We start from the raw sequence: 21,573 nt of genomic DNA, 5'->3' as shown, positions 1-21,573 counted from the left end.
AAGTTTCCAATATGGTAACATACTCCAGTTTGGTAACACTTCCTTCTGCCATGCTTTGAATATCAGGACAAAGCACAATGTAGAAACTAAAAAGTTAAACGTTTTCCATTTTTAAAATAAAAACAAACTGACCCAGTCTTCTTTGTATGTGCCACCAAATTAACTGTTTTACATGTCTGTCTTTTCTGTTTTGACATGTTAAATTAAGTTATCTCTACAATATTATCATTTCTTTTCTTCCCTTTATAAAACTGATGGAAGTTTGGAATTAATGGCAAGAAAGTAGATTTTTATTAATGCTGCAAAGTCTAATTGAAGGTAAACTTTTGACACAGTGAATATGAAATATTTGCACAAATTTGTTTTAAAACATCTATGAGGAAATGTGAAAATATTATAAAGAAATAAGCAACTACAGCTAGTAAAAGGGTTCAAGATTATTCAAAATTAAATATATTCATTTTCACTGTGTGATGCATTGAGAATTATGCAGCATTAGCAATACGATTTGCATTAAGTGACAAAGGGCCGGATTCACGAAACCTCCATGTAAGACTTAATATGTCTTACTCGGAGGCTGCAGTTGAACGGTATGACGTCAGCATGCCATGCATATTCATGAGGGCATGCTGAATCATACCCTAGGCTAACACGGTCCGTGTAAGAAAGTAGGGGGCGTGTCCGAATACTGAGTACTGCAAAGGGACACGCCCCCAGAAGAGTCAGAGGCCTGAAAGTAAACAACCACGAGCGAGTCCTTAGAAATGTCAAGGAACACAACACCACACATTCCCACAGACTAAACCCTACTGAAAATGTGTAAAACATAAAAATAGTTTCATTTTTTTTTTTTATAATTTCCAAAATGTTTGCCCGCATTTGCGCTCGTTTGCGCGGGTATGCCCTTCGCTCAGCCACAGTTAGCAGACATTGAAAAGCATATAAGATCTACATATGCAAATTAAGCCAAGTAGCAATAGCGTAGCGGTAGAGACGTTGGCCAAAGAGGAGGTAGTCACGGTTCAAGCCCCCACAACATCATTCACCATTTTTATTTAAATAAGTATGAAACAATCCCCTGACATATATATATATATATATATATATATATATATATATATATATATATATATATATATATATATATATATATATAAAACTATAATTTAAGTAAAATGTAATGAAATGGGCCATGTATTTGTGAAGAAATCTGACGGAATAATTTATAAAAAAAGGATTATAATTGCCCCATAGCTGAGCAACGCTTTAGCAAGCTAAATATGAGTGCCTGGAGGTGAGCAACGCTTTAACAAGCTTAATATGAATGCCCGGAGGTGAGCAGTGCTTTAACAAGCTTAATATGAGTGCCCGTAGCTCAGCAATGCTTCACCCAGTGTAATATGAGTGTTCATAGCTAAATAACGTGTTACCCAGCGTAAGCCGTTTGTGCGGAGCTGCGCAGCACACCAACCAGCTTACCGGCGGGCAACATTGGGCAAGCTGTATCAAAGCTGCCTTTACACAGACACACCTCCTAGCCTGTTTAGACAGTAGTAAAATAAAAAAAGCAATGCCAAGGGTCGAACCCGGGATACTGTGCACCATAGTCAAAGTACTGAACCACTAAGCCATGACAGTTGTGCTGAGCAATACAGTATTAGCATATATATATATATAGGAATGAATGAAAATAGAACCATGACAAAGCAGGTTTGCTTTAAGCTGATAAATATCCAAAATGGCCAATCACAGATAAGTGTGGGAAAACCGGCATATATAAGCCCCATAGGCGGGAATATACACCATAACTGATTGTGGTACCCATTTGCAGTCAGGATGGCAGGTGCAGGAGAGGGAAATCGCTTTAGAGCACAAAGGTGGGGTGTTGAGGAGTCAAAATATATGGTTTGGCTCCTAGTCCATGATCATGAAGCACAACTCATGCAGGGCCAGGTTCAATGGGGAGCGTGCAAGGCAGAGGCATGGAACCGGTTGGCACATGATCTCACCAGTGTCACAGGCATTCCAAGGACTGGTGAACAGGTCCTTCACCACCATGCAGACCTGAAGTGACGTAAGGAGGACCAACTGAACCGTTGGGTCCAGGAGGCCCGCCAAATGCCCAATGCCCCACTACTAAGTATCCATGTAATTATGTATGTAAGAAATGCTGTCCTAGCCTATAGTATGGAGAGGTATGTTCCAATATTCCTTCATTTATATTACAGCTGCAGGTGTTCTTTCAGCGAATCGGCAAGCCTATGCTGATAGGCTGCTGAGGTTGCACCACCAGGCAGGTTAGTAATTATTTAGCTGGTATTGTTATAGAATATAAGTGAGACAGATTGTAAAAGAGTTCAGTGTTGTAACCCAGTAATAAAGGTGAAATAAGCCTAGAATAAAGATTCTGCTAGTATTGTAAGATTAGATAAGTGATGCAGCCTGGAAAAGAGTGTATTGCAATCCAGTAATAAAGATTAAACAAGTCTCAAATAGAGTTTCCACCTGTATTGTAATATCAGATAACTGCTTCAGCCTGAAAATGAGTGGTAATCAATCAACAAAGGATAGACAAGTGTCGAATACATCCTTGTAAATTCTGCCATATGAAATAAGTGAGTCAGCTGGAAAGGATTGTTGTAACCCAGTAATAAATGTTAATAAAGTCTAGAATTAAAGTACCATTCCGAAATTTAAATATGAAATAAGTGAGAGAGTGTGAGAAAGACAGTTTGAAGCTACCAAGAAAGCTGTAATAAGTCTGGAATAAAGGTATACTGCAGTCACTACATAATGAAATGAATGAGACAGCCACAACCAAAGAGTGTAATGTCTTAAATAAGGTACAGAACCTGGACTGTGTCCGTCCCACAATTTGGATATGTTGCAGTACCCTCACATTATGGAGATAGTATGGTTGTATGAAATGCTGAACATCCACAGTTGTCTAGACCCATATAAATCAAATGTAGCAGGATGCTGTACCTGAACACAGCCAGATATGAACATATATGAATAAAAAATGGAATGTATATTAATGTAGCAGTAACATCCCCATAACCAACATTCCTAAGGTTACATACAGGAAACTGTACTAATACATGTAGGGGATATATATCTGCATCTACTAGGAATGTACAGTATATGTATAGGTAGTGTAAGTTGTTTATGTCATATTTCTCCATCCTACCCTATTTTCACAAATTATGCCATTCCACACCAAACTGGGTATGTGTATTCACAATTAATTCCCATGGACATTTGTCCTGTTTGTTCATACATATCTGCATGTACGTTGATGCATGTGCCCTGTTTACATATCCAAACCTGATGGCCTGTTGCCACCAATCAACCCTGCATGCTGTTGGAATGTGCACTGTTGTTTTAAATATACATGTGTTATGCTTGCTGCTCAATGTTCGGAATTCATGGGTATTTGGTTAATGGGAATACTGATGCATGCTGTTACAACTAATTTTGAATGGTGTTGTTTGTTACTAACCCAAAATGCCATAAAATACTGCTAAACATAGGACAACAGGGAAGGCAGGTTCCAGCGGACCCACCTCTCCCACCTCAGCTGGCGAGTGCACCTGGAACCAGCGCCCAGGCCGGGGCCTCCTCCTCCGGTGGCCCTGTGCCACCTTCGGGTGGAAGCGCTGCAGGGGATGGGGCTCGTCCCCCCTCTGCAAGCGTGGCTGGAGGAGAGCCTCCACTCACACTCCATAGGGCCCGGTCTGTGGTGCGTAGTGAGATCAGGCATTCTGTGACTGATCCCCTATGCCAGCTCGAGGCGAGAGTGGCGCAACTCATGGGTGTGCCTGCCCATCCTATCCAGCCCCCAGCACAGCTCCGGCCTGGGCTGTGAAGGCGCAGTGGTAACTGCCCATGGGTGGGGATCTCAGTTCCACTGTTGCCATCTGTGGGCTCATGGGCTCACAATATCCAAACATTTGTCCCCGTCAATTGTGCCCCCCCCCCCACGTGTCATACTCCGCCCCTGTATGCGTCTTGTTTGTCTTGTCTGTTAACCTCCCAAACCTACCTCCTGAAATACACCTACTTCCTGTACCTCACATTCCACTCTCACCTGAAAAAAAAAAAAAAAAGGGCACTCTGTTCCCACAAAAAAATTATGCCCCATACATAGCTGCCCAATTTGCACACATGTCCGCTGGACATGTAAACTGATAATTCTAATTGGCAGTACAACATATTTTGTTGTCCTCACCCCTCTCTCAGGGGTGGAAGGTTTCAAATTTCACACCAAATTTCAAGCATATGCACAGCTGTTGCTGATAAAGAAATGGGCAGCTATGGACCTTCCCTACATCCTTCCTGCACATCCCGAGCTTGTTTTCCTACTGTCCTACCCTCTTTGTGCCCCCTTTTTCACCACTTTCCTATTTCCCCATTTTCTTTTCTTTAAAAGAAAATAGCATGGGTGTTAGCGGGAGTAAGCACTTTTAAGCAGTAGTCAGTGGGTGTGTGCTTGTGTGCGCTTAGCTAAGCATCACGCAAACTCACGCAAACCCGCTTACAACTGCTTAGAAGTGCCTTAGTCACTCTGTATGACAAGGCCTGTAGTCTGCTCATCAGCAAAACAAAATACCCCTGTCAGTCTTGAACCCCGGACCTTGGACACACTAGTCTGCATGAATTACCACCGAGCCACAGCAGATATACAAGAACTTGGTGCTGAAAGAAATATATCATGAAATACAAGGAGTGAATGTAAAGGGAAAATAGGAAGGCCATTACACAAAGCTTGTTCTGTGTATCTTTACTGGCAATTCTTGTGGAATTGCATAACATTAGTGTGAGAAGAGAAACAGCCATGCTAGTAGGTAATAATATTACAGTAGCACCTTACAAACCCCACACAGTATCAGAGCAGGATAAACACCGCCATATTTGAATAGGTAAGAGGCCAGACCTCCCAACTGTGACTGATTTACAGAGATGTCCCTGATTTGCAAACAACTGTTACCTGTGCCCCACTGACTCCCTGTGAAATGTACTAACAGTAGGCAGAAAGGTGGGGAATCCCACATAATGGTACCTGTCAATAAGTTAAAGTAGACACTACTTGCATGTCAGAAATGGTGTAGTAATACATATGCTCAAAATACCCCACAGTCACAATTGCAGAATATCTGAAATATATCACGGGTGTATCCCACTGATATGTACCTTTCCCTGAGGCTTGTCAAATATATACCTGAGAGTATCTGAGGCCTGCAAGTGTCAGAAACACACAGGCATATCAGCCTGTCTGCTGTTACATACTCTGCGAATAGCTGTAGAATTACTTCCACAAGCATGCCCTTATGTAGGCGTACAACACAGAAATATCAAAGGATGTAGCCATCTAACATACTAATGACAGTATAGCAGTTCACAAGCACTGCATGTGCCTGATATTCATAATTGTTAGTACAATATACTTAGCTGTCCTCACCCCTCTCTCAGGGGTGGAAGGTTTCAAATGTCACAGCAAATGTCAAACATATGTACAGCTATTGCAGTTAAAGAAATGTGCAGCTATGGACATTCCCTACACCCAGCCTGCACATCCCTAGCTGGTGTCCCCACTGACTTCCTGCTTCCTGCTTACAACTGTTTAAAACTGCCTTATTCACTCTGTATGACAAGGCCCTAGTACTGCTCAGCAGCAAAATAAAATACCTCTGTAAGTGTCAAACCCCAGACCTTGGGCTCACCAGACTGCATGAAGTGCCACCAAGCCACAGCAAACATATAAGAACTTAGTGCTGAAAGAAATATATCATGCATTACAAGGAGTGAATGTAAATGGAAACATTCAAGGAGTGAATGTAAAGGGAAAATACAAAAGCCATAGCAACACATTGCAAGAACTACTGTTGTATGCCAGTTAATCCAAAAATCCCACAGGTAAGTACATACTCCCATGTAAACAGTGTTAGCATTAGCAGGTGTGAGTTAGCATACACACTGAGAAGAGTGAACTGGAAGAAGGAACGGTCAGGTTTCAGTACAACATGCATTTCAGTGGCTACAACACAGCGTTAGATATGAGAGATATACCAACCTTCTGGCTCACACAACAGTGTCCACAGCAAACCAGCATGGTCTCCACCTTGCAAAACTGAAAGGCCTACGCCTACCTAACCTATCATTTTATAGCAGTGTCCTGAAATCACAGTGAGAACTGCAATTAACACACATCAGGCTGCATGCAATTACTAAATGCTGGCCACCAATTGGTGCAGAGGCCATCACATGCACATGTGCAGATACCTACAAAAGCAGCCTGTACTGCCAGTCGACACATGCAATAATATCATTGCAGCAACTGGAGGGAGAGAGAGAGAGAGAGAGAGAGTGAGAGAGAGAGAGACAGAGACAGAGACAGAGACCAAAAATCTAAATAAAAAGCAAGGCAGCCAGCAAGGCAGCCAGCAAGCCAGCAGAAAAAAAACTGTCAGAAACAAAGGTAATGTAAACTACATAATCTAATAATCTACATACTGTGAACCCTCCATATGTGTTAGCAGTCTGTATCTATATGTATATGCAGATGTGCATAGGGCAAGGGACATACTGCAACTGTTAGTGAAGGCTGGACATACATATGTAGTTGAAGGTTGTTTTGTGCACATATCAATGTAGGTTGTAGTGTGTGGCATTGAAAACAGCATGCAGTGCAGGTATATGTCATGTGGTGGTGAACTTTTGTGGGATTGAGCCAGTGAGGCCAGCTAAAGCTATATGGCCTGAGGGCAGCATAATGCATTATGCACAACACTGTGCAATATCATTACAGAATGGTATGTCTCACAACTGTTTCAGAAGTGATATTCCCACCATGAAAGGTGGGCAGTCTATGTGCCTACATGTGCATGTATATGTACAGCAATGGATGTTTAGAAGTGTGTGTATATATATAGATATATATAAAGAGAGAGTGAGAGGGGGGACACGGGGACAGATGTACTGCAACAGGTGCCTGGTGACCAAGGCATGGATTGAACACCATTGTTGATACTGCAGTACCATACCCCATTCCAAAACATGTTACCCACTAACTACCACATAGGTGGTTGCCCGCCTACCACTGGAGGTGTCAGAAGGGAACATGGGACACAGGTGTACAATAGCCTCCCCTTTGATATCTACAGTGGCACACTAGTCTTGTAATCCCTGTACATGGTATGTGTCATCACAAAAGGTGTGTCAGCTAGGGAAATGTAAGTCAGTGTACCCCTCTACACCTCTCAATGTCCTATCCAGTATGTACCTCCCATGAAAACTACAGCAAGTGGAAAGGCCACAGACATACCTAACAAAGACTGATAATGCCCTCAAACACATTCCATATGCAGACTGACTCTCAAAACCACAGCTAGAGTGCCTTGCATACTTCCTACACAGAGGTTACCACTGCTGGACATACACGGTTATGTCACACCCATACCAGTTGGCCAACCACCATGGCAACACCTCACAATCTGTCCAGCCTACATGACCTAGGGCCCTAATCCTTGTCACCGCACTAAACAGCACATGCTGGAGGTACAGGTTTCTATACACAAATATGCCATACCCTGGAGTAAACCACCCAGCATTAACAAACAAGGCTCCTTATTAGTAGATGTCATACATACCACTGATGAATGTTATGGAGATAGGTAATATGCCCTGTGAGTCACCTCTGTGTAACCGTTTCACAGGAGCAAGTAAAATCACATTACATGTGTCCCAAAGGGTGGGGTAGCATATGCCTAGGCTGCCTTAGGCCCAGGGCCAATAGCATAGTACCTACCTATGACACAATGCACACACACATGTACTCAGTGCAATACAAGCTATGTGACATTGAATGAGTGTGACACTGATTGTGTACAAGGTCTGTAAAGGTGTGATAGCTTAGTGTGAGTTTGTGTCTGTCATGGTAGTTGGTGTCCTTAGTGTGAGGCCAAAGAAAGATGTGTCAGTTATCGGGATGCAAACATAGTAGATTGGCATATGTTGTGCCGTACTTCCCTGTGTACGACTGTGTTGTCCCATCATAGGCAGAAGCAATACATGTATGCTCAGTAAGTGGTACTGCTGTTGAATCCAGCTCACATATGAACTGTTGTACTACCTGCTGTTGTAGGCCTAAACACTACAGTATCATGTATGTTCACATTCCCTGGTAACACTGTTTAGTGTGTTTCCTGTAGTCTGCACAGATTACATACCTCATGCATAGGTATCTGTAAGTAGGGGCACACAGTACTATAAGGTACACAGTTAATGCTCATCTGTGTTGTCATACATTTGTGTGTTGTATGTATATGTAATGTGTGTGTAATGATGCCTGTATCATGGCCACAGTCACATGTGTGTTACAGGGTATGTGTGTGTACCTGGCAGCATGTATACTCTGTGACAGCAGTATGCTGGCTATAGTAACAACTGTGCACATATGTCAGGTAGGGGTATGGCATCAAAGACTAGGGTGGATTACCGTTGAAACTGTAAATGTGCATTGCATTAATTGCACGGGATGACAATATTCTTCATCCATTAGCTTGATACATACCTCCAGTGTGAGGTTGTGCATTGTATCCCACACAGTGTGCCGAGTGCTTGTGTATACTAGTTTGCTGTATGGAGTGTGGCAGGCACTGTCAGACAGTTGTGGGCTGAGCACTGATATGTGGTATCAAACATGTGTATCCCCTGATAGACAAACAGATGCTATATGCGGCAGTTAAGTGATATCATTTCATTAGAATATTAAGTGTGCCACATGACTTGCTCACATATTTTTCTTTTCCTTCCAGGGTGATGGCGCATCAGCGAAACCCACCTTATACAGCAGCAGAGGATCAGGAGATCCACCAGAGCCTGGTGCAAAATTACTGTGTGCTGCTTTCCAGGACCAGCCAGAACCAGCATGAGAGGGCTGCACTGTGGCAAGATCTTGTCCGTCGGGTAAATGGCATAGGCATGCATAACCGGACATATGAGCAGGTACATCATCACTGCAGTGATTTAATTAGACATGTCCGGCAGCATGCATCTGATATCCACAGACAACAGCTTTCCACAGGCGGTGGGGTACCTATCCACCCCACCTCACCAGTGTGGAGGAGCACCTCCTAAGTGTTGTGGCTCCAGGCCAACAACAGCAACATCCACAAACATGTGTCATCATGGAGGCCGGAGCCACCCAGCATGTTGAAATGGAGCGTGCAGGAAACATGCCATATCTGTAGTTGACTGTTCTCTGTACTGGTAGTTTATGCGTGTGTGAGATGTGTACTGTTTGTGTAGCTGTTAACCTGCCTATTCTTCTGCAAGATTGATATTCTGAGCATAATCTGCACACCTGTGAAAGCCACCTGTTGTACTACTGTACTTTATCATACTCACAGTATCAATGGCACAGTTGTGGCCACTGGCAATCACTCTCATATTTTTGCAGGTCTCTCTGGAGTGACAGCAAGGAGGCCAATCCATGCTGGTGAGTGTGTAATAACAATACTATTGCTAATGACATGTGCATGTCATATGGAGGTGTAGTCTGTGCACATGTAACACACCTACTCATAATGCATGCTGTGCATGTTTGCTGTGAGACTATGCATATCCCATTATTCTCAATAGCTGCCTCACTCACATGCAATACACAGAGCATGACACACATGTGTGGCAACACAGTACTGGACATTGTATAGGCATACCTGATACACATGTACACAACACACACATGTTTGGCATACACACTAAACCTTAGCCTGCTACACATGTCCAATTATGACACCTGCTGTAAGGCCACCCTTCAGTATCCCACTTATCATCTATGCAGCACACATAATATACCTGAGGGGTAGAGGCCTATCATGTCTTTGTGCAACAGTCTTGAACAAATAATACATTCATGTTAGGCAATGCTCACTATTGGCTACCTTACAGACCCATGTAACAAGTGGCTATGTAATTGTGGGTGTAGTCATGTTACTGCACATCAGGTACAGCATGCTAGCTGCCTGTCTGGCACACATTATTATTATTGACTGACCGCAAGAAGCATGTTAATCATAGCTCACGTTACTACACCACATCCAGTTCCGCTGACCACAAAAGTACACATAGCAGTCATTGAGTAGCACCATCATGTGTTATGTGTGTGTGTGTGTGTGTGTGTGTGTGTGTGTGTGTGTGTGTGTGTGTGTGTGTGTGTGTGTGTGTGTGCAAATATATGCACCCACAGCTTGTAACACTTGCACAACATTGTTATTTCCTTGTACACATTATGTCCCAGGGTGGAGACAATCACTGAACAACTACACACAAGCATCAAGTACACGTATACTGTTATTAACAAGGGCTGTCTACACTTGCACTGCATGTTCCTGTGCAACACATAATCTGCATGCTGACACGTCTGCACTGATGTTTTTCCTTGTGATACTGTCACCCACCCTAAATCAGTATTGTGTATGTGTTGGATTGCAGGTGTGTCTGTGTTTGTATTTGCTGTACTGAGGAGTGTGATTGTGTGCTTGTGTGCCTGTGTGCTTGTGTGCCTGTGTGCCTGTGTGCTTGTGTGCCTGTGTGCATGTGTGCCTGTGCGCCTGTGTGCATGCGCGCCTGTGCGTCTGTGTGCATGTGTGCATGTGCGCATGTGTGCATGTGTGCATGTGCACTGTGTGCATATGCACATGTGTGCATGTGTGCATATGTGCATGTGCGCATGTGCGCATGTGCGCATATGTGCATGTGCGCCTGTGTGCATGTGTGCATGTGTGCCAGTGTGCTAATATCGTGTACACATTTGTAAACTGTGTTTCCTATCTTCCTCTCACAGGTTCTGATGTTGCTCTGGTGGAGTGCAGCAGGGAACCTGAAGCCACTGCTTGGGATAGTGATTATGATGATACATGTGTAATGGCACAGGGAGGTGTGACAGGGTCTGTCATCGGTCAGCCAATTGACACTACACAGCAGTCAACCCCATCAATGCGCACAGTCATCCTGCGATACATCCATTGTCACCAATGTCCTTAGATGAGGGACAGCATACAGTGGGCATTGACCAGGGTAATGTGGTATCATTGGCACATGCATCCCCTCACAGCAGCCATGGCCAGATTTCTGACGTGGTACCACACAGGCAGATGTCCAGGGGTTCTCATGGGAGCATCCGTGGTCGTACTGCCCCTGTCAGATGTGCCCACAGAGGTCTTTCAACCTCAGCTATGTTCTGGGCTGTAATGCAGGCACAGGCAAGTATGGAACGGTACACCAGACAGGGTCTGAGGGAGCTTAGAGGACATCGCACTGCTATGAATGACACTATGTGTGACATTGCGTCTGCCATCCGTAACATCAGCGAGATCATTGATAGACATTGGGGGACACATTAGATCTCTTCCACAACTACATGTCCAGGAGCCAGGACAGTGCAGGATGGTTGAGGCATTGACGTGGATGTATGCCAGCAACATTATCAGCTGGCAGTCATCGCGGACGACAACAAACCTGCAGCCGCCCCCTTAGTGCCAGTACCAGCCCCAGCAATGCTGGGTCTGTGCTGTCATTAGACCGTCCGAGAAGACCACGTGCATGTGGCTCTGGACAGTCCCAGCAGAGACATGTGTCCAGTCAACAAACCACTGCTTCTGATGACAGTACCCAGTCTGGCTTAATACCTAATACTGTCCGTAGCACCCCTGCCAGGCACAGGTACCGTGTCCATGGCCAGAGACAGTGATCTGTATGACCTGGCAGGTACAGTCTGTGGCTGTCCACAAACACCCATATATGGCAGCCACGTGGTGGAACTGTGTGCATGTATAAACACACACATAATGCTAACACCTAGGGCTAACACATACACACACACATTGCAGCAACATTGCCCCATGTTGTACTGTTGTCCCTCACTAACACACACACACACATACATGTCAATTGGATGTGTCAATGGCAGACTCTGGCAAACCAAGTACACACCCTGTGCATATGATGAAACAGTGCCACCTCCTGCCATCTGTAACATTGATGCAGGAACAGGGTAGCATAGTGCTGATGCACAGGGTGACTACATAGCACTGTAGTAATATTATCATGTTGTTAACAGTACAGTGTAATGATGTTGTGGGTATATTCGAGCATGCATGATGAATTACCTAAGTTTGTCATTGCAGTTTTGTATACACCAGTGTTAATTCCCAAAGTGTACTGTCTGCACATGTGCCACATGGCTGTTGTGTGTACCTGTGCCTGCATGTGTTGGGGTGTGGACAGTACATGTGTGATGTTTGCAGCACTGAGTTGCAGGTGTACATTTGTGAACATGGTTAGCATGGAACATGACATGGTTTGACAGTATGCTGTGGGTGATACGGTTTCCAAATGGCAATGGTCTGCATTCTGGTAGTATACACAGCTTACATAGCCTGACATTCAGTGGTCATTACATGGTGTCTCCTCAACTGATACACAGATGTAGGAACCTGGTGTCAGTGATATCCCTGCAGTACTACACTATACCAGTAACCATTCTTACTGAGCCCCACACATCCCTGGGAACAATACTCTTTGACATATAGCAGTCTCACGTACATGCCAACACACTACGGATATGTCCATCCATGACTGCAAATGCATACAGTGGCCTACAATGCATTCTACACATGACACACCTAACCACCACAAGGGTATCATACGGACAGATACCTGTTGTCCAAGCCATGCTGTATTGCTGTAATGCAACTGTGGCATTGGCATCAGCATGTAGTTAACATAGTAGTCCAACAGTACCATGTAGGTGGTAGCACCCATCATGTAGAAGGGGTAATGGTGTGTACATGTGGACAAGTGTTATCTTGTCTTTCCTGTGATATTCACATTTTCAAAGGTATTCTGCAGTCCCTCTGTGTATCACCTAAGCAAGAAGGTGTCTGTATGCATATCGGCGACAGTTGCCATACACCTACACTGGATGTCCATCACTCACAGACTTTGCTGTGTTTTAACATGTCTGACATATACTCCAGACATGAATCCTCACCCACATTAATCTATCAAAGCTTTCATGAGTGTGTGTCACATAGTTGGCCTAGGACACAGATCACTGCAGTAGCCTGCATTGTCACCAACATACATGTATGGCCTAAGGTCTGGTAAGCTGCGGCACATGCTGGCAAAGGTAACAACTGTATTCATATGGGGCAGGCTTCACACATAGGAACTATTAAAGGTCACAGGTACATATCTGTATGTGGCACACACATACCTGATGTGTGCATTGAAATTACTGTTATAATAATATGTCATACAATAATAAAAGCAAAACCCACAACGCATTGACAAACTGTGTGACAAATGCACACATGGCATTTGTAGGATTCAAACCCCTACCTAACTATGTTACGAAACTTGAGAGAGACGCATTAGCGCAGTGCACTATTCGCATTACTGGATGATTTCTCTTCTCCTGCTGTATTTATAGGGTGCTGACATCATCAGTCTTTCCAAAGGGAATGTACATCTTTTAGTGTGCTATCCCAGTCTTCAAAAAGGCCATTCCTTTCACATAGAATTGCATACATACACCCCCCCACACACACACACCGTTTGCAGGATTCAAACCCCTACCTAACTATGTTATGATACTTGAGAGAGACGCATTAGCACAGCACGCTACTCACATTATTGGATGATTTCCCTCCTCCTGCTGTATTTATAGGGTGCTGACATCATCAGTCTTTCCAAAGAGGAAGGTACATCTTTAACTATCCCTCAGTATGGGGGATGACCATATCTGTGCATTAACAGACGCCTAGCTCAGGGTCACATATGCACACTGGCACTGCCAGGTTATGTTCTATAGCATGCTTCGTGACCACAGGACTTGTAACACACAACACAAATAGGGGTGTATCCATATACATCACAGATACACACACCTCTGGGTTGGTACCACTGAACTATGCATGACAGGCCATACATATACAACTACCATTGTGCAAAACTGCCTTTTGGTTTGGTGTGTAGTTCAGACCACCCCTCCATACCCAGTAACCACACTTGGCTTTCGTGGGAACAGTGCAGGATATGCAGGTCTTCACACACACCATTATAGTGGCTGACTTCAGGTACACAAATATTGACTGGGGATACTACTCAGGCCCTCAACAACATCACCCTACAGCCACTACAATTTGTGAATCAATGTGCTATGGCACAACCAGTCACCACACCCACAAGGGGGAATACATATTGGACCTGATCATCACCAACATGGGGACTCTATGTTCCACACCAGAGGTAGAACCGTCATTGTTAACATCAGACCATAAACAACTTTCCCTGGACACCCATATCTCATCCCCACCCCCAGCCAAGGAAATCCATGTAAAGAATTTCTCAAAAGCAGACTTTGCACTTGTGAAGACTGGGGTGGAATGCTTCAAAGGGCCCGTGCTGGAGGATAATACAGCCCAATCTGCAGAATCCTTTACAAACGCATTGTATGAGCACCTGCAGGTATGCATTGATCATGCTATCCCAAATAAAACCATGACTCCTCCAAAACAGGAGACCTGTCTGGTTGACCCCAGCCATATATAAGCTGTACAACAGAAGGAGGAAGCTACTACATAACAGAGCAATATCCCACAGACCCACATAGATAATAACCTCTCCTTTTCTAATCACATTGACAGAGTCATTGCAAAGACCTTTATATAGCCCTCCTTATCACATGGGTGTTTGCATGTAGATCATGGGAGGTCATTGTGGCCCTCTACTAGTCCACTCAGCAGGCCCATGTTTGACTACAATGCCCCTTTTGGGGTGTACATTACCCAACATCTGCAGCAACTACAGTGAACACAACAGTACCTCCACAAGAGGATCATGGGCTACACACAGATGTCCTATGCAGCTCAACAAAAGGATCTCCAGCTCTACTCAGTTGTTTAATGCCTACTCAGAGGTGATCTATGCCTGACGTATGCAGCCATTTCAAACCCAGAAGTAATGGACATGCTCCACCTCATAACATCCAAGACTCTTAGAGCTACACACTCCAGGGACTTAAACCTCAGCACAAAAATAAATAGGACATGCTGCAGGGACAGATTCATTACCCAGAGGCTCATCTCACACTGGAATTGAATCCCAATTAAAGTTAGACATAGCCCCTCGCCAACCCTCTTCCAGTGAAATACAGCCGCATGGATGGGAAATTGCAAATTCACCCCTGGGATCTCCACTGTGTCCCTGCTTGACAGAGGCACAGCAAACTAGCCTTAAAGGGTGCCTTCTGTGACCTACTTTACAGAGGCACAGTAGGCTACTCTACTGGGGAGGTGGACACCAAATACACTCTGCCTAGGCTTATGAATTCCCTAGGGCAGACAGCCTAGTATTGACCTCTGCACCTATGTTTATGTTCGGGATGCACAATATTTGTTGCTGCTACTGTTTGCAGGTCTTTATTGCCGTAGCTTTCCCAATTTCTATGAACAACTTGTGTATCTGCATAACATGTTTGATCATGACAGGGTTCCAGTATATTAATATATGTGTCTGTTGTCATTTAACTGTGTGCACAGGGCGGATTGCTGGATCGTGGGAGGTTCCTAGCTTAACACATACAACTGCCACATATGTGTGACTGACTGCTATACTCAGACATGGCCTAAGTGTGTGAGCATGCCCAGTTCAGGCTTTCCATGGTTTCTTGCTTGACATATGTCTCATTTATCCAAGTGTGTGAGCATGCCCAGTGTGACCTTTCCATATGTTGTGATCTGGAGTCCACTACATTTCTGGTTGTGTGTGAACATGACCAATATTGACATTTATACTGTGTGTTGGACGTCATGTTGTGTTCTTACTGCCAGACTCATTTGTGTCATAACTCAACAGGGATTATGCTGTGCCTGCAGGGTTTCCATGTGATAGTTTGCAAAGACTTGGCAACATTCCCTCATACTGGCTGAACACTTCAATACTGTCATGGTGTAGTGGTTCAGTACTTTCACTATGGTGCATAATATCATGGGTTTGAGTCCCATCACTGCTTTAAATGTTCATACTGAGCAGACCAGACTGGTTAAGGGCCAGTTGGGCAACTATGAGCATGTTGCATTTTGTTCAGCTATGGCCTACTTAAACCAGGCTTGCCCGACATTGCTGTGTATTCACCAACTTGGGTGGACATTGCCAAACATTACTCCACATTGACCACAGTTATACTAGTTGTTGTGTGTGATTCTGTTCGTATGTTCATACTAGGCTATCTGCCCTAGGGCATTTGTAATCCTAGCCAGAGTGTGTTTGGCTTTCAATACACATTTTTCCATGACATTTTTCAAGGTTAGTATACTGTGCCTCTGTCTAACAGTGACATAGAAGTGATACCCAGGGTAAACCTACAATCTCCCATCCACTCATCAAGATTCCTCTTGAAGAAAGTCAATGAGGGACTCTGGCTAACCTGGAGTGGGGGTTTACTTAAGAGTGGGGGGAGTCTCTGGGTTATGAATCTGTCACTCCAGCATGTCCTATTTATTTCAGTCCTGAGGTTCAGGTCTCTTGAGGGCATAGCTTTATGGGATTCTGATTTTCCAAGGTTCAGCATGTCCATTGATTCCAGGTTGGACATGGCTTTATACATCAGACACAGATTGCCTCTGGGCAGGCAGTATGCCACTGAGTGGAGCTGCAGTTTCTTTAACCGGGCAGCGAATGGCATGTGTTTGAGCCCTTTGATCCTCCTGGTGAGATATTTTTGTGGTCTTTCCAGCTGCTACAGGTGTCTGATAAGGTACATCCCACAAGGGGCATTGTACTCCATTATGGGCCTGATGAGGGATGAGTTAAGAGGCACGATGACCTTCCCTGATGTAGATGTGAATACCTTCATGATTAGGTGGGCTATATGAAATGTTTTTCTAAACACTTTGGCCACGTGGTTATCAAATGAGGGATTGCTATCAGCTTGGGTCCCCAGGTCTCTTATCACTTCTTCCATACTTAATGGGTTACCACCTATGTGGTAATTTGTGGGCACTTAGTTTTTGACAAAGGGGAGGACTATACACTGTTTTGCGTTTAGCTTGAGGACATGGCTCTGGCACCAGTTGTCTGTTTCTATGAGACCCTTTTGTAGGATGCTTGTGTCAGCTGGAGGGTTGATTATGGTGCCCAGTTTGCAGTCATCTGCAAACTTGTCCACCAACAGTCCTTCTGTGTTGGCCTGTACCTCTGAGAAATATATACCAAACAAGGGAGGTCCCAGGACTGAGCCTTGTTGGATGCCACTTGTAGCTGGTTTGGGGTCTGATATGGCTCCAGCATTTCTGACCATGTGGGTTCTGTCCTTGAGCCAGTTTGCAACCCATCTAGTGACATAGGGGTTTATATTGAAGCTGGTGATCTTATCTATGATGACCAAGTGGGGTACTGTATGGAAGGCTTTTGCGAGGTCCAGGTAGGCTGTGGGGACCACCTTCCCCTCATCAATGGGCTTGGTGACTGTTTCAAATGACTCAACCAGGTTTAAGAGGCAGGATCCGCCCTTAACAAAGCCAAACTGGGTAGGCTCCAGTGTCTGTAGGTCCCCAATATGTTTATTTCTGAGGTCCATGATGATCCTTTCCATAGCTTTGCAGACCAAGCTAGTCAGGCTTCTGGGGCGATAGTTTGCAGTATCCATTGAGGCACCACCTTTGTGGAGAGGGACCACTGTTGCTGTACAATGCTCTTTGGGTACATATCCTGTGGTAAGGCTGAGATTGAACAGTGGTTTTATGTTTGTGTTCAATTCTTCTTGGGGTTCATGTTGGACACAGCCCAGGACACCGTCTTGTCCCATTGATGCTGTGTGTTTTGCTTTGGAGAGGCTGGCTGTTACCTGAGCATCTGCGATGTCAGGGGGCCAGCACTCTGCTGTGATAGATATTTGCCCTTTTGGTGGGGAAGGGGGGAGAAGTTTGCACTGAACCTGTCAGCTCAGATGTTGGCAATGTCTGTGGGTTTGGTGTATTGTTTGTCATTTTGGACTACTTCTGAGCATATCTGGGGATTCCCACACATGTTCCTACCATAAGTAAAGAATGCCTTGTGATTATCCTTGGTGTTCTGTACAATTTTTATCTCAAAGATGGCCTTAGACGATCTTTTGTGTGGCCGTAGTTTTTCAATAATACTGATCAGAGATGCCTTCCCTTTTTGGGATTTTGATCTATCATATAGTAGCTTCCTCCTTGTATTGTATGGTTTGTTTATGGCTGGGGTCCACAGGACAGGATGTCTGGCTTTGGAGGATTGGGTCTTGGTTTTATTTGGGATTGCATGATCCGTGCATTCCTGAAGGTGTTCATAGAATGCGTTTATAAAGGGTTATGAGGTCTGGGCCATATTTTCCACAGGCACAGGGGCTGTGAAGGATTCCACCTCAGTTTTGAGGAGTGTGATATTTGCTTTAGTGAATAATTTTCAATGTGTTTTTCTGGCCATGGGCTGGGATCGGGATGTGAATATCCAGTGAGATCACTCTCTGGTCTGATCTTACCAGTGAGGGATACACTTCTGGTCTTGGGCATAGAGTCCCCATGTTGGTAATGATCAGGTCCAGTATGTTTTCCCCTGTTTTGGGAGTGGTAGCAAGTTGTTCCATAGCATTTTGGTTTATAAATTCTGGGAACCTTTGGGCTCGGGTGTTGGGGCTAGGGTAATGCTCCCAGTCTATGTTTGGGTAGTTGAAGTCGCCCAATATAATGGTGTTTAGGGAGACCATATTTTAATATGTTCTCCAGTCGGCCAAGTGTGGTTCCTGGGTTTAGGAGGGTGGTCTGTAGCAGGCTATGAACTGGAAGGCGGTTTTAGCCACTGTTAGTTGCACATGGATATTCTCCGATGCTTCATGCTGTGCCACCAATCTGGGGGTGTGGGTATCTGAAAAATATTGATACTCACCCTCCTTTTGTAGTTTGTTCCATGTTTTGCAGCTGTAAAGCATGGTATGAGGTGTAACCTGTTAATGTTAGGGTGCTCTTGGGAGCCTTGAACCAGGTTTCTGTTACTGCACAGATATCAACATTCTCCAAGCTGAGGAGAGTTTGGAGTGCGTGCATCTTGCAGTTTAGACTTCTGGCATTGAGTAGCATTACTTATGGCTTCTTATCCCTTGTGATACCTATGGAGGTGGGTTTGTGTTTTGAGCCTTACCTAAAAAAGGCACTATGGGGGTGACAAGAGCCTTTGGCAATATCCAAAAGGCCACAGGTGATAGGTGAAATCCATCCCTAGCGAAGCATCATGTCTTATTGAGCATGTCATCCCAGGCTAACAGGCATTTTATCCCCTTTCACTGACACCAATACTTAAGCCAATCGTTGTAATTGATCATCTTGTCTTCATATTGTGGCCTCATATTTGGTGAGGGTAGGATGATGCTCAAGGTCATCAAGTTTGCATATACTACATGGTGGTAAATGCTGTTTAGCACTACCTTACATTGCTTAACACATGGCAATCATGCCTCAGGTGGTGCTGGAGGGCTGTCTATGTCAGATGCACATACTGCACTCCCTATACATGTTTGGAAACAGGTAGTGTCAAGTATATACCTTTTACTATATGTGCGAGTCAGACAGAGGTATCATTTCCAGGGTTCCTACTGAGCCAGTGTATGTGCTATGCATTGCCTCTTTGCCAAGGCCAAGGCATACTGGGCACGCCTCCTTCTGCCTACTGGGGCAGGCTCAGGTTATTCATCCTCTGAGTCATGCTCTGCCTGTGATGGCCTTGGCACTGGTGGGGGGCTGTTTGGCCAAGGCCTATGCTGGTCCTGCTGCAGCTGTTTTCGCAGAATCATATTATGTAGCATAGCACATACCATGACAATGTGGGTACATGTAGTTGGTGAGTATTGCAAGGCTCCACCAGATGTGTCCAGGCACCGGAACCGTGACTTGAGCAACCCAAACACACGCTCAATTACATTTCATGTTTGTGCGTGTGCCTCATTATGGTGTTCCTGTTCAGGTGTGTATGCGTTTCTGATGGGTGTCATCAGCCACGGCTCCAGTGCATAGCCAGCATCCCCCACTAAGTGACCATGTGGGATGTCCCCCATTGGCAAATGTCTGGTACAGCTGCGTCAGATGTCAGATATGGGAATCATGGTAGCTTCCAGGGCAGCCAGCACACACATTCATTATTATGCCCTGGGCATCACACATGACCTGGCAGTTGATGGAGGGGAAGCCCTTGCGGTTAATGTAGGCCCTACCCCACTCACCAGCTGATGCTTTGATGCGTATATGCTTGCAGTCTATTGCACCCACTACCTCAAGGTATTCTGCTATTTGCTGGAAGAGACGCATATTGCTGGCCAATATCTCATGGGAATTGGGGAAATATACATGATCACCGACATGTGCTGACATGGCATCCAGGAACTGGTGCAGTACCCTGGATGCTGATGCCTGTGATATCCCCATCATATCACCAGTTGGTCTCTGAAAGGTACCTGTTGCTAGTATTCTTAGGCCAACACATACCTTGCTTTCCACTGGGATGTTTCTGTGTGTGAGGTGTGGCCTGTACAGCTCAACAATTTGCTGCAGGTGGTCTCTGCCCACTCTATAGTGCTCCACTATCTCCAGCTCATGTAACCCCTGGTAGGTGACTCTGGGCCTGTACACTCTTCTCTGTCTCCTCAATGTTGCATGTTGCATATGTCACCTTATAACAGCAATGGCAGCCCCTAGCATTTTTTGTCTGAGTGTAGTTTTTTCAGTTTTCACTTCTAGTAGCTTACTCCAGTGCTGCAGTGTCTCTTGAGAGAAACAAACTGCACTGTTGTTTGCAGAGTTTTAAGTGCTGGGCTGGGCTAGTGTTCTGCCTGTGTAATTGCCTGATTCTGATTGTTTGCACCTGCTAGCTCTACTAGTATTCCCTGGTAGCTTCCTACTATTTGTTGTGCTTCCTTTTTCCTTTCTGTTTCTTCGGTGGAGCAACGCGCATACAAGCGGAAACACACTCACAGCAGCTCACACACGCGCACACATGCTTAGACAGACTAAAACTTGCTTATTCGGGTTAAAATGCACGCACACCAGCGCAAACACGCTTACAGGTCTTCCAACAGCCTTATACATGCTTACTCCAGCTTAAACGTGCGCACTCATGCTTCCAAGCACGCACTCTGTCTTACTCGAGTTTACAGGCGCGCACACACGCGCATACCCGCTCAGCAAGAAACTTTGGTGTTATCCACAGTATACACCTTCCATTTCTTGGCTTTCCCTGGCCTACCTGTTGACACACCTCTTTCCATGATGTCTAACTGACAGCTAACACATGCCACTGTGCTCCAATGAGCTTCACTATTTTCATACATACCCCCCTTGTGATGTCATCTATCTCCTACTCTGTTCCTCCCCATATCCTACTCCTACACTCCACTGACTGTGCTCATTTGCTATGTAAAAGTGTGATTCACTATCCTAACACTCATTTACATAGGATTGCCTACTAATGCTTGGTTACATGTCTTAGACTGGGCTT

The sequence above is a fragment of the Protopterus annectens genome, chromosome 5.part0, assembly GCF_019279795.1.
Source record: "Protopterus annectens isolate FY-2018-M chromosome 5.part0, PAN1.0, whole genome shotgun sequence".
Taxonomy (NCBI): domain Eukaryota; kingdom Metazoa; phylum Chordata; order Ceratodontiformes; family Protopteridae; genus Protopterus; species Protopterus annectens.
Note: the sequence above shows the minus strand (reverse complement) of the source record.